The sequence below is a fragment of the Polypterus senegalus genome, chromosome 6 (genome assembly GCF_016835505.1).
Source record: "Polypterus senegalus isolate Bchr_013 chromosome 6, ASM1683550v1, whole genome shotgun sequence".
NCBI lineage: Eukaryota > Metazoa > Chordata > Cladistia > Polypteriformes > Polypteridae > Polypterus > Polypterus senegalus.
Window position 1 is genome coordinate 153,301,189 of NC_053159.1, and position 13,722 is coordinate 153,314,910.

The window sequence follows — 13,722 nt, forward strand, 5'->3', positions numbered from 1 at the left end:
CCTTGCTACTACTGGTAGCATGAGGCAGTGCCTGCAGCCGATTCAGGTTGCAGAGGTAGTCCAGCTCCTCCAGGATGGCACATCCATACATGCCATCACAAGAAGGTTTGCTGTGTCTCAAAATGCAGTGTCAAGAGCATGGAAGGAGGTACCAGGAGACAGGCCTTTACACAAGGAGAGCTGGATGGGGCCATAGAAAGCATCAACCCAGCAGCAGGCCTGGTATCTGCTCCTATGTGCAAAAAGCAATAGGAGGAGCACTGCCAGAGCCTTACAAATGACCTCCAGCTTGTTACTGGTGTGCATCTTTCTACCAAACTGTCAGAAACAGACACCATGAGGGTGGCTCGACATCCTCTAGTGGGACCAATGTGCATAGCCCATCACCGTGCAGCTCAGTTGCCATTTGCCAGAGAATACCACAATTGGGCAGCTCTGCCATTGGTTCCCTGTTCTTTTCACAGATGAGAGTAGGTCCACACTGAGACATGAAAGAGTATGAAAGTGATATGGTGAACGTTACACAGCCTGCAACATCAACCTGCATGACCAGTTTGGTGGTGGGTCAGTGATGGTCTGGGGAGGCATACTTTGGAGGGTTGCAGAGACCCCCACGTGCTAGGCAATGGTACCCTGACTGTTGTTAGGTACTGGGATGAAATCCTCAGAGCCATTGTCAGGCCTGACACGGGTGCAGTGGGCCCTGGGTTCCTCCTGGTGCAGAGCAATGCCTGGGCCTATGTGGCCAGAGTGTGTAGGCAATTTCTGGATAACAAAGGCATTAATGCCATTGACTGGCCCGCACATTCCTCAGATCTGAATCCAATTGAGAAACTGTGGGACATTATGTATCGGTGCAACCAATGCTGCCAAGTACCATCACAGACTGTCCAGGAGATCACTGATGGGAGTAGATCCCCCAGGACTCCATCAACTAGCAAGTTAGATTAGCCTGGGATTTCAATTTTTGGTGGGATATGTTCAATCCAGTCGTCAATGAGTTAGTGATTTTGGTTTCCATTGACCATTGTTACATCATTTTGTTGTCAATGAATTAAACAGTATTACAGGTACTCAGTAAAGATTTTCAATATTTTGTTCATCAAGATCCCATGTGCAATTAAGTGTTCGCTTAAATTTTCTGAGACAGTATAGATTTAAAAAGAAATATATATTAACTAAAAACTCCATAGAATGCCACCGCCTACTTTAAAATCAGGGGAAGCCCTTTTTCAACTGTAAGCCTCAGGCCTGGGCCTCGATTTGGGAGATTTGGGTCTCCATTTTGGACTTTTAGAGCAGAGCTCATAACAACTTGAAGTTTGACACTTTCCAATTGCATGTACATCCACTCCTTAAATATTTTCTCAACCATTAAGTATCAACTGATCAACACAATGCTGATCTTACATCACTAGTGCTTTCATGTCAACCATTAACAGAGGTCAGATGGTTTAGTGCCACTTCTAGAGACATCATACCTTCAGTACAAAATTCCACGATTATGACTTCTAGTTCATTTCACAATCAGGTTCAAACGTTCTCACCTTCTGAAAGTTCCATGTGCTAGCAGAAAGACTTAGGGTCTCCCATTCAGTCTCCAGTGACTTACTCTTCTTGCTGCCCAGGTACAAGAGAGCTGTGAACATGTCTAGTATCTTGACATGGTGTTCCCAAACCTCTCTGCTCTACTCTCAAATGGTCTAGTCCGTAATGAATGGCCGGCTCTTCACTAACGCATTCTCGAGTGACATTCGTATCCTCAGACTGTGACTCATCCCACTCTCTTCTTGTTCTAGCCAGTGCATTTTACTGCTCATATCTCCTCTTAGGTAAATGCAACACACTTCGTCTTATGCTGTGAAATGTGTTTTATTTTTCTCTAAACTGTGCTACAGAAAATAAAAGAAAATTAATTGTTTTTCAATAACAGGTATTTACTATTAGAAGATACCACATGACAAAAAATGTAAAATATTCAGTTTCTTTCCAGAAGAGACTTTAATTATTTTTGTTTTTCAGCCCTGATAGCAATATCGACTATTTGCCCAGGTAATGATTTGTCATGAGTGGACATTAATATGGAATGGAAATTAAAATTAATGTCTCTAAAACGCACAGAAACATCCATTTGCTGTATCTTGCGAGTGTTTTTGGGCTTCTGGTTTAGCAAATAGGAATGTAATGAATGGATTCAGGAGTTTGTCATGCTGAGGAAAATTCCCATTACACTCTTGGCCGGTTTCCATGGTTACCCTAATGCCACAGGTACAGCCAGATATCTGTTAGTAATTGCTTCAAACTGATGCATACTTTTACAAAATTAACCTTTATCAAAACCTTGAGCTAAGTTAATCTTCTGTTTTGTCTCCATTAGACCAAGTCTAAAAAGTCATTCGTATTTCTTTGAAGTAATCCAATGTTTTTCTGATGGACATTAAAAAAAAATTTGAATGTTGGCTTCATGTGTTTGCAGACTGAGCTAAAGCAACTTTACAGTGTGTGGCTCAAAATGAGTATTTCTATCGAGAGAGGAGCATTTTATGATTGTGTTAATCCCATTTGCAAGGATTTAAAATGCAATTGCGAATGACTTAGGAAAAAAACAATTAGGCCTAGGTAACTTGCTTTTTTTTTTGATGAAATCTTATTTTATTAGTTTTATTCATATTCCATGATGGAGTGACGTTATGGATGGATTCTTACTAAATTTATATAGTTCAAATTGTATTACAATCATTTGCATCAATTTGCTGTCAGTATTTCAGTGATCAAATTTCTAACACTGCCATTAGTACTTACATTGCCTAAAGGTACGGCTATTCAGATATGAGATATTAGCAGACATCTGTAGCAATGAAACATTATAAGTTTTAAATGAGCCTAAGACGTGGATGTTGCCTCGCTGCTTAAATAAAGATATATTGACATTATAACTACAGTTTAGTGCATAGATATATTTATACTTTAAAATGGGAAGCTTTTAAAAATTGAATTGGTGAGCTTTTGAAGAATGGCCTTTTATTTTCTATTTCATTAATCAGATTGTGCCACCGAAGTGAGAGTTTGTTAAATTAATCAGACTTTTGCTAAACTTGTGTTTGGCCGAAAAGGTTTACTGACGGTGTTCTCATACCCTGTTAAAGTAGGCTACAGATCTTGATGCACATGGACTACCTGACCAGCAGACAGCTGTTTGTGAGGCTTAATGGCTATGTGTATCACAGATGGTGCTGTGTAATACTGGGGCACCTCAGGGAACTGTCCTTTCTCCCTTTCTTTTTACCCTTCACACAGCAGACTTCCCAGCGTAATGCCAGCTCTTACCATTTACAGATGTTCTCAGATGACTCCTTCATCATACGCTGTATTGATAATGGAGATGAGTCAGAGTATAAGAAGTTGGTAGAGGACTTGGGGTGCAGATGCAGATCATCACCAACAAGACAAAACAGTTGGCGGTGGACTTCTAGAGTGTTAAGGAGCACCTGAGATCTGTCACCATCCAGTGGGAGGAAGCAGAGGTGATGCAGAGCTACAAGTACTTGGGGGTCCATATGAACAGCAAACTGGGCTGGTCTGACCACACAATGACGCTGTATAAGGAGGGTCAGAGTAGAATGCACTTCCTGAAGTGTACAGCAAGCTGCTGGAAATGTTTTACCAGTTGTGGCCCACCAGGCTGGCACCGCCAGCCGAATCCGACACAGATACACGTGGGACACAAGTTCAATGCACACTCTTGATTTTCTTTTCTTTTTCCCTTACGGGAAATGCCTTCCCCATTCCCCACAAGTATACACAGTCCTGGCACAAGCACAGCACAAACAATGAATCCCTTCCTTTATGCTTTTTCTTCTCCTCCTTCACTCCTCGGGTCAAGCTTCGTCACTCCTCCTTCCGACTGGCTCCCCGAGTAGCGGCAGCTGGCTCCTTTTATAATGCACCCGGAAGTGTTTCAGGTGCTTGATTACTCATTTCTGGCAGCATTTCCGGGCGTGGTGGAAGAACTGCCCATAAGGACTCAGCAGCTCCTGCTGCAGCACCCCCTGGTGGCACCAGCAGATCCCAACAGGGCTGCACCACACTCCAACTCCCATGCAGCACTGTGGGAGTCTGAGGCACAGCTGCAACACAGGGGGTTTGCCATCTAGCATCCCGGGGGAGGTAACAATCTGACCACACTTACTGCCCTGGTCCTCCCAGCGTGGAGGCGTCCCAGCCGGGCAAGAGCCCCAACCGCACGCTACACAGTATGTTGTAGTCAGTGTGCTGTTCTATGCTTTGGTCTCCTGGGGAGGCAACTTAAGTTCAGAAGCTGCAAGATGCCTGAACAAACTTATTTTGAAAGCCAGCACCATCTCAGGAGTGACTTTTCACACTCTGGAGGTGGTAGTGACAAAGTGCATGGATGCCAAGAACAATTCTGCCCATCCTATCCAGGGGGTGCTGTTTTGAAAGAGTTTCAGCCACAGCTGAAAAAAAGCATCTCTGGGGGTCTTTCCTGCCTGCTGCCATTAGGCACTTCAACACTTTCTGCTGATATCTTTTCCTTTACTCCAGCTAGTAGCCATAGCAAGATAGTGCAGACTTCAGTATACTGCATAATATTTATTTTATTATTTGTTTTACTCTGTTGTTTTATATTCTACTTTAGTCGGTATGTTTGTGTTTTATGTTTTTGCTGTGGTACTTATTTGAATTTCCCCTTGGGCATTAATAAAGTACATCTAATCTAATCTAATCATTATTAAATAGGACGACATTGTTGGGTACCCAGTCTCACTTGTACCTGGACGTTTTTGAATCCCCCATCTACCTTACATGTATAGGTATGAGTTATGAGTACCCAAAATATTAATAAAGACACAAGGAGAAAAAGGACCCTCTGCACAGACAGGGACAGAGTCTGGATTTGGTCCCCTGGATCTGTGAAGCAGTAGCATTAACTACTGCAGCACCCTCATATCAAACAAGCTTGAAAGAGCAATTGGCAACATTTTAGAATTGGGGGTGTTCTGCCTCACAGAATAGCTGTTTGTTATTCAAAGCAACATTAACATAACTTCATGAAAATTAATGTAAATAGTTGTGAGGAAGCGGAAATAGAATTAGAGGAAGTCAGTAGTTAGACAGCAAGCTTCATGAATAGTCGGTGTTTGTTAGTCCCATCGAAGCAAAGCCTGTAAGTATTATTCTTAGTTAATAGGATAAATATATAGAAAAGTTATATTGTTTATTTTTAATCAGTAATTATTTGCAATTTGCTTCTTTCACTCTAACTTCAAAATATTGAAAAAAATTGGAGCAATGCACTACCTGACTCTTTTGTGAAGTGGAGTTTGGCTACTGTTTAGTTTCTGGTTCAAACACCAAAGACAAGAGCATTGCAGGGGATCTGAGCGATTGCAATAGTGCATCCGATTATAAGCCAAGCTTTTGTTACAATTTTGTTACATAGCAGCATTTGACTAATGACCCCTCTTCTAATATGTTACTGGACAAATACAAAAAGAAGATTTGCCCCCTTAGGTTAACTTATAATGGGTGCATGTGTTAGTGTGCCCCGGCTAGACTGGCGACCCAACTGGGGTTGATTCCAGCTTACTGCCTTATACTCCAGGGGTAGGTGCTAGCCCATACTGCATACACTGCCTGCAGAATGTACTCAGACCCCATCGCTTTTTACACATTTCTTTATGTTGTAAGCTACAATATGTGGAAATTATTTAAATTATTTTGTCCCAAATCGAGCAACAATGGATACTACAGAATAACAAAGCAAAATGAAGATTTTAGAAATGTTTGCAACTTTATTAAAAATAAAAAATGAACTATTCCATTGATACAAGTATTCAGACGCTTTACTCAGTACTTCGTTCAAGCAGTGATTATAGCCTGAAGTCATCTTGGATATGATGTGATCATCTGATTTGCCCATCTGAATTTGTGAATTTTCTGCATTCTTGTCTGCAGATCCTCTTAAATTGTGTCAGGTTGGATGGAACCCAATGGTGGACAGCTCTTTTCAGGTCTTTCCACAGATGTTGAGCTCAGTTCAAGTTCAGGCTTTTGCTGGACCACTCAAGGACATTCCCAGAGTTGTCCCTAAGTCACCTCTGTGTGGTCTTTGCTTTGCACTCAGGGCCCTTGTCCTTTCGAAAGATGAGCCTCTTGTGTGTGGTCTCTCTGGAACAGGTTTTCATTAAAGATATCTGTACTTTGCTCAATTCAGATTTTCCACAACTTTGACGAGTCTCCTAGTTGCATTCCCTAAAAACAACTCCACAGCATAATACTGCCACCACCGTGTTTTACTATTGGAATGGTATTACACAGGTGATGAGCAGTGCTTTGTTTCCTCCAAATGTGACGCTTAAAACTGAGGCCAAACAGTTCCATCCTAGTTTCATCAGACCAGAGAGTCTTGTTTCTCATAGTCTGAGAGTCCTTTAGGTAACTTTTTGTCAAACTACATGATGGCTTTCATGTGTCATCTGGCCACTCTGCCATCAAACCCAGATTAAAGGAGTGTTACAGTGGCATTTGATCTTCTAGGAGAGAGATTCTTAACCTTTTTTGAGTTACGGACCCCTTTAAGAGTCTGATGAAAGCTATGGACCCCCTTTCCCAGAAATATTCACATAAAACAACTTTGCATGCAATGAATATCATGTGCTTTAATTATCCAGATTTGATTGTCTCATATGTATATGACATACACAAAGTATTATTAATAAAACTTTAAAATAAACAAAAAAAAAAACCTCCTTTTTTATGCAAAATGTAATGGCCACTCATAATTATGAAATACAATTCTCTTGTGCAAATTAAAACAGATCTACTAATATGTTTTCTACTACCATTACTACTACTACTACTACATCTCCTCTAAATCAACAGTACCAGTGAATATAAACGTTCATTTTTAAATGACCCTCACGGACCCCCTAAAACAGATCCATGAACCCCTGTTCTTGGAGGTCCTCCAGTCTCCACACAGGTTCTCTAGAACTCAACCAGAGTGACCATTGGGTTCTTTGTCACCTCTTTTACCAAGGCCCTTTCCTCTAATGATTACTTGGTTTAGCCAGCCAGCCAGCTCTAGGAAGAGTCATTGTTGTTTCAGACCCGTTCCATTTAAGATGTATGAAAGCCATTGTGCTTTTGGAAACCTTTAATTCTGAAGAACATTTTTTGTAGCCTTCCCCAGATCTGTGCCTCAATACAATCTTGTCTCTAACTTCTGCTGGAAATCCCCCTAACCTCATGGCTTGGTTTTTGCTGTGCTACACATTCTCAGCTGTTTGATAGTCCATAGACGGGTGTGTTCCTTTCAAAAATCATCTGCAAGTATCTGGATTTACCACAGGTGGACTCCAAACAAGCTTGAGGGCTTGAGAACCTGGGTCAATGTGATATATATATATATTTTTAATAAATTTACAAAAATTTCTAAAACCTTGTGTTTGCTTTGTCATTCTGGGGTATTGAGTGCTGTTCAATGAGGGAAAAAATGAATTTAAACAATTTTAGTACAAGGCTGAAACATAAAATATGTAATAGAAGTGAAGAAATCTGAAATCTTTTTGTAGGTCCTGTAGTTGCCTAAACAGATTTGATGATAAATAAATGCACTTTACATAACAAATAACATCTAAATGTTCTCAATAACTAGATTTATATACTTGATTAATTGATCCATCTACAGTATTTACTGAACCAACAGTTTTCAATTTAGAGCCTTTGACGCACACACGCAGAAGCAGCCCTCTTCTCTGACACATCCAGTGTGTTCCATATCAGGGTTACAGAGGCTGGAGCCTGACTGTGCAACATTAGCTTTAAGAGGAGATGAATATATTCTGAACATCTTTGGGATGTGGGTGGAAATCCAGAGAACCCTACAAAAACTTACCCATAAAGCACCTCACTTATTAATTGTAATGTTGTAAAACACTGGCATATGTTACAGCAAAGGTCTTATTTTGAAGAATGGCCTCCGCTTATGTTTTTTCATGATAAGAACATACAAGACTGGGTGGTAAAGAACAGCATCTATGACAGACCAAAACTCCACTTGCTAGGTAACAGCAGGACGTGTCTCCTGCTTGGAGTAACTGCTGTGCTAGAGCTTACAAGTCTGACGTGTTAAATATTAAGAATACGGAGATTAAACCGTTGCACCGTTCTCTTTGTAATGGCAGGGTATATTTTATTTACTCTTTTGTTCCTGCCTAAATTTCTTTATAGGTATTATGAACAGGTAGAAGCTTTTGTTTTTATTATTTAAGTGCAAGATGCAAATAGACTGGGAAACTAACATTTGAACTGAGGTGACCAGAAACTTAGTGGGGAAAAAAGTAAACGCAAAGGCAGGTAATACAGATGGTCTTCAGTGGCATTTCATAAGACATATGAAAAAAAAGGAATCCTGGCTACTTAAAAGTCGTTTCTGTAAATATGATACATGGATTTGTACGGTTTTAATTTTTAATCCAAAACAGTAGAGCACCGTTTTGAATACAGTAGGTCTAGTTAAGTCACATGTAATAATATAAAAGACATGCATGACTGGCAACACTGCTATTACTAAGAAACAACAAGTCTGTGCCCGTAAAAAAAAAATCTCCAAATGGCAATGGCATCATTTACAAAATGATACCATAATAACATCCTGAAAGAAAAATATTGTGGTGTATGGCCTGCCGTTCATCCCGGCCAATACCCCCAAGCCGCCAGGTGGAGCCCTCCCTGCAGTATGGAGGTTCCCCGAAGACCAGCAGGGCATCATGGACATTGGAGTTTTTATACACAGCCCTGCTGGATACCATGGGGGCCTCTAGAAGACACTGCAGGGAGGAACGGTGTTTATTTACTCTACACCCCGGAAGTACATTCGAGTCACATGGACAAGGGGAATCACGTGCTTCCGGGGTGAAGAAAAGGACTTTTGATCTGACCCGGAAGTGATAGAAGATCACATGGACTGGGGATTGGAACACTTCCGGGTCAGGGACTAAAAAAGGATTGTGGGAGCTCCCAGACGGGTTGCCACCCTTCCACCCAGCTCAGCTCGCCGTCGTGGAGGATTGTTTATTGTTATTGATTATTGGTGTGTTTATGAGTATAGTGGAGGAGAGGGTGCTTTGTGCACGGTGGCGAATTAATGAAGTCAACATTTGGACTTTTATCTGGTGTCTAGAGTCGTGGACAAGGGTTTAAGGGAGCGATAGTGCCCCCTATCTGTCACAATATGAATCAAAATAAACCTATTATGTCCAACCTGAACAATGATAATGCTGCTCAGGAAATGAATGAAATGTGTATGTGAATGTTGTTGTTGTGAGAAACAAGCCGGAGTTATAACCAAAAGAAGCAGAGAAGAAATAAACCAATCAAAATGCTTGCCAGAAATCAAAAGTAAAAAAAAAGGTCAAAGTTGAAAGTTAAACTGATCAGAATTTCCCTAACCAAAATAAAAATAAACACAGCAAATTATTTGTTGTTTCGAAATGATCCAAAAGCTAAGATACCAGAGTGACTGTGATGCCATACCTCATCTGTTATCATCTGTTGATGATAATTTGATCTGTGATTACTGATATTAGAGTTCAGGAGTATGATGTTAAAATAATGTGACTATATAAACCAAGTGTTTATAATGTATTCCTTTATAAATGTATTTATTTACTTATTATGGTCTTCTCTTCATCTCTCAGAGATGTGCTAGTTTTTAAATCGTTTGCTTGCTTTTTAGTATCTTACCTCAGCAGTTAATTTATTTTAACATGGTTAAAGAAAAAACACAGATAAATATGATGGAAACACATAAACTCACATAAACAGAGTCTGGGACAAGATTTGAACCCAGCACGCTGCAGGTGTAAGGCAGCTCATATCCAGGAGAAACACATTCTCGAGCCTACTCAGTCGAAATGAGGATGGTGGGCCCCTGGTGTCTATCATGGCAGAAGCCAACAGGATGTCCTACTGATTCTCAAACCTGCTGGGCCAATTTAGAATGGCCACTTATTCTAATACATACATCTTTGGGCTATGGGAAGAAAATCAATGTACTAATAGAAAAATCCATAAAGACATGAGGAGACCATTTAAATTACACTCGGAGAGGAACCACAAAAAACAAAAAAAAAAAAAGCAGAAAACATTTAAAAAAAGATAAATCAAAAGAAAATATGGAGACAAATTCTGTGCCATCTATTCAGAACATAAAACAAGAGAAGACAGAGACATCGAATGAAGGGTTTTCAAACAACACAAAGAACAGAGTTAATAAACTTAAAAAGAAACAAAATATAACCAACAAAACAGCATAATCCAGACCTTTTACTTTACTTGAACTTTGTTATTTATTCTTACTTTAGCCATGAAGCAGTACTTTTTTTTAATTTTATTAATTTTATTGTACTCATTCCATACAAACAGATCAATTTTTACAAAAAATAGGATTGAAAACAAATCAACCCCCACCCCTGAGAAAGAGAGCATGGCCAATGGAGTAAAACTTAAAGCTTGTAAAAATACATAAATTGATTAGTTTAATAGGCGGATAAAGATAAATGGAGAAGAAAATGAAATGGGAAGAGAAACTGCTTCCCCAGTGCTTTAAGAGCTTATTCTAAAATGTTATTGATTAGATCCTGTCAGGTTTTGAAAAGTTCTGCACAGATCCTGTAAGTGAGAATTAGATTTTTTCCAATTTCAAATAATATAAAGCATCGGTTTCCCACTGACTTAAAAGAGGAGAGTTAGGATTCTTCCAGTTTAGCAAAATAAGTCTGTGTGCCAATAGTGTAGTAAAGGCAATCACAGTTTGTTTGTCCTTCTCCACTTTAAGCCCATCTGGAAGAACACCAAACACAGCTGTTAATGGGTTAGGAGGGATTGTGACACCGAGGCTGTCTGAAAGGCACTTAAACATTTTTCTCCAGAATAGTGTTAATTTGGTGCAGGCCCAAAACATGTGATCCAGTGAGGCTGGGACTTGATTGCAGCATTCGCAGGTTGGATCTTGCCCTGGAAACATTTTGGACAGTTTTAGGTGAGACAGATGTGCTCGATCTATAATTTTGAGCTGAATAATTGTATGCTTTGCGCTTATGAAGCTCAAGTGAAATCTCTGCATTGATACCTTCCACTCCTTTTCTGATATGCTGAGTGAGAGATCTTTTTCCCATTCTCCTCTTGGATCTTTGAAAGGGAGGGACTGTAAAATAATTTTATATTTTGCAGAAATGCTGTCTGAGTCCTCAAAACAGCAATATTTTTTCCAGCATAGAGGAAGGTGCGAGATGAAGAAAATCGGCCAGGTTCTGTTTAATAAAGTTTCTGATTTGAAGATAGTGAAAGAAATGTGTTGCTGGAAAGTTACATTTGGAATGTAATTGTTCATAGGATGCAAAGATGTTGTCTATATAAAGATCTCTGAGCAATTTAATCCCAAATGTTTTCCAGATATTAAAAACTGCATATGTTTGCGAGGGTTGAAAAAGGTGGTTCTCATGCTGAGGTGCCACAGATAAAAGCTTTTCCATCTTAAAATTCTTTCTACAATGGTTAAATATTCTGAGTGAGTGAAGCACAACTAGGTTTTAGTATACAGTAATCCCTCACTACATCGCGCTTCGACTTTCGCGGCTTCACTCTATCATGGATTTAAAATGTAAGCACATCTAAATATATATCACGGATTTTTCTCTGGTTTGCGGATTTCTGCGGACAATGGGTCTTTTAATTTATGGTACATGCTTCCTCAGTTTGTTTGCCCAGTTGATTTCATACAAGGGACGCTATTGACGGATGGCTTAGAAGCTACCCAATCAGAGCATGCATTACATATTAACTAAAACTCCTCAATGATATAAGATATGCTTCCCGAGCGGATTGTTTGCTTTTCTCCCTCTCTCACCCTCTCTGACATTCTCTGCACCTGACGGAGGGGGTGTGAGCAGAGGGGCTGTTTGCCCACAGGATACGGACGCTCCTCTAAGAAATGCCGCTTTATCGCAGTGCTTCAGCATACTTAACACTAGAATTACCAGAGCCTACGAAAAACTCGTAATTCCGTCCCACCTTAAACTGCTTCTTAAATCCCTTCACACCTCTCCGCCAGCGCCCTTTGTCTTCTAAATGTGCTGATAAAGAGCAGCCGGCTATTCCATCCCCCCACCAATTTAGAACGTGCACGAACTTCTCTCAGCTCATGCCTTGATTGAGTATCTGGGAGTGAAGTGGAGTTTTAGAGTGAAATAATAGATCGTTGTTTGGAACACACGCATTTCATGTCTGTTCCGTTTCTACAGTAATCTGTGTCAACACATTGTTAAAACAGAAACTTTTTTATATTCTAGTAGTAGATGACAAAATGTAGGCATAAACTATATAATGTATGAAGCCTGAAGTCCAAATAGCAAAGAAACATTTTCACAAGAATAACACAATTGCACTTTTATTCAAACATATAACTGCAGAAACAAAAAGCCGCCTTAACATGCGACATTGACACCAGTTTACTGTAACTGACTCTGTGGTTCAATAGATTCAGCCCCGCTTGCGAATCAACGGGTGACGGGTTCGATCCTGTGCCCCTCCGTTTTGAGAAGTAAACTGCTCTTAGTTTTACTGTTTTAGAATAAAAGCATACATTTGATTTCAGTCTGTAACAGCCGGTGCAATTTATGATCTTTGTAAAGGTTAGCTTTTTTTTTTATTCACTTTTCACTCTCTCAGTCGTTCAGAATCAATCCATACAACCCCATCTGACACGGCTGTTTTCACTAAAGACGCTATAGCTCTGCAGTGTACCACGATGCATACTAACGCTACCCCCGTTCTGACACACAAGCGCTGGCGAAGCTTCCTTCTTCGTCTCTCACCGTCACTTGCTTTTCTTTTTATTCAGTTTTATTGAGTGTTCCTGCCAGTCCCCGCATGTTGCTGTATGCTTTTCTTTTGTACTCCAGGACATGCAGAGGAAAGAATGGTAAAGACCAGTAACTTCGGCGCTATATGCAATCATCAGACACTCCCCATCTGCCCGTGTCGTTCAAACACAGGAACATATATTGGTGTAAAAGTATAACAAAAGTGCACTTTTATTCAAGTGCACTTTTTCCATCGCCTTTTCCTGTAAGAAGCAGTGTACACACTTCTCTCTATGCTGTGGTTTCTATTACACACCTGAAAGAAAGAGACAATACATGTGAAAATATCCAGCATACAGCAACATGCGGGGACTGGCAGGAACACTCAATAAAACTGAATAAAAAGAAAATCAAGTGACGGTGAGATACGAAGAAGGCAGCTTCCAGCGCCTGTGTGTCAGAACCGGTGGGGGCGTTAGTATGCATCGTGGTACAGCACAGAGCTATAGCGCCTGTATTCTGTTTCTTTTGTACTCCAGGGCACGCAGAGGAGAGAATAGTAAAGAGCAGTAAGTTCGCGCTATATGCAATCATCAGACACTCCCCATCTGCCCGTTGTTTTGTTATACTTTTCAATACTTTTATACTGCTCAAACGGGCATGCTCAAAAAATACACGTGTAATGCCACGAAAAGTGCACGCAGACACTTCATTTCGCAAACAAAACAAGTGCACTTTTATTCAAAACTACCTGTATAACCGAGAAAAAAAAGCAAGTTACAGTAGGCGATTGATACGACATCTTGCATGGTGCAATGCTAAGAAGTGCAGATTT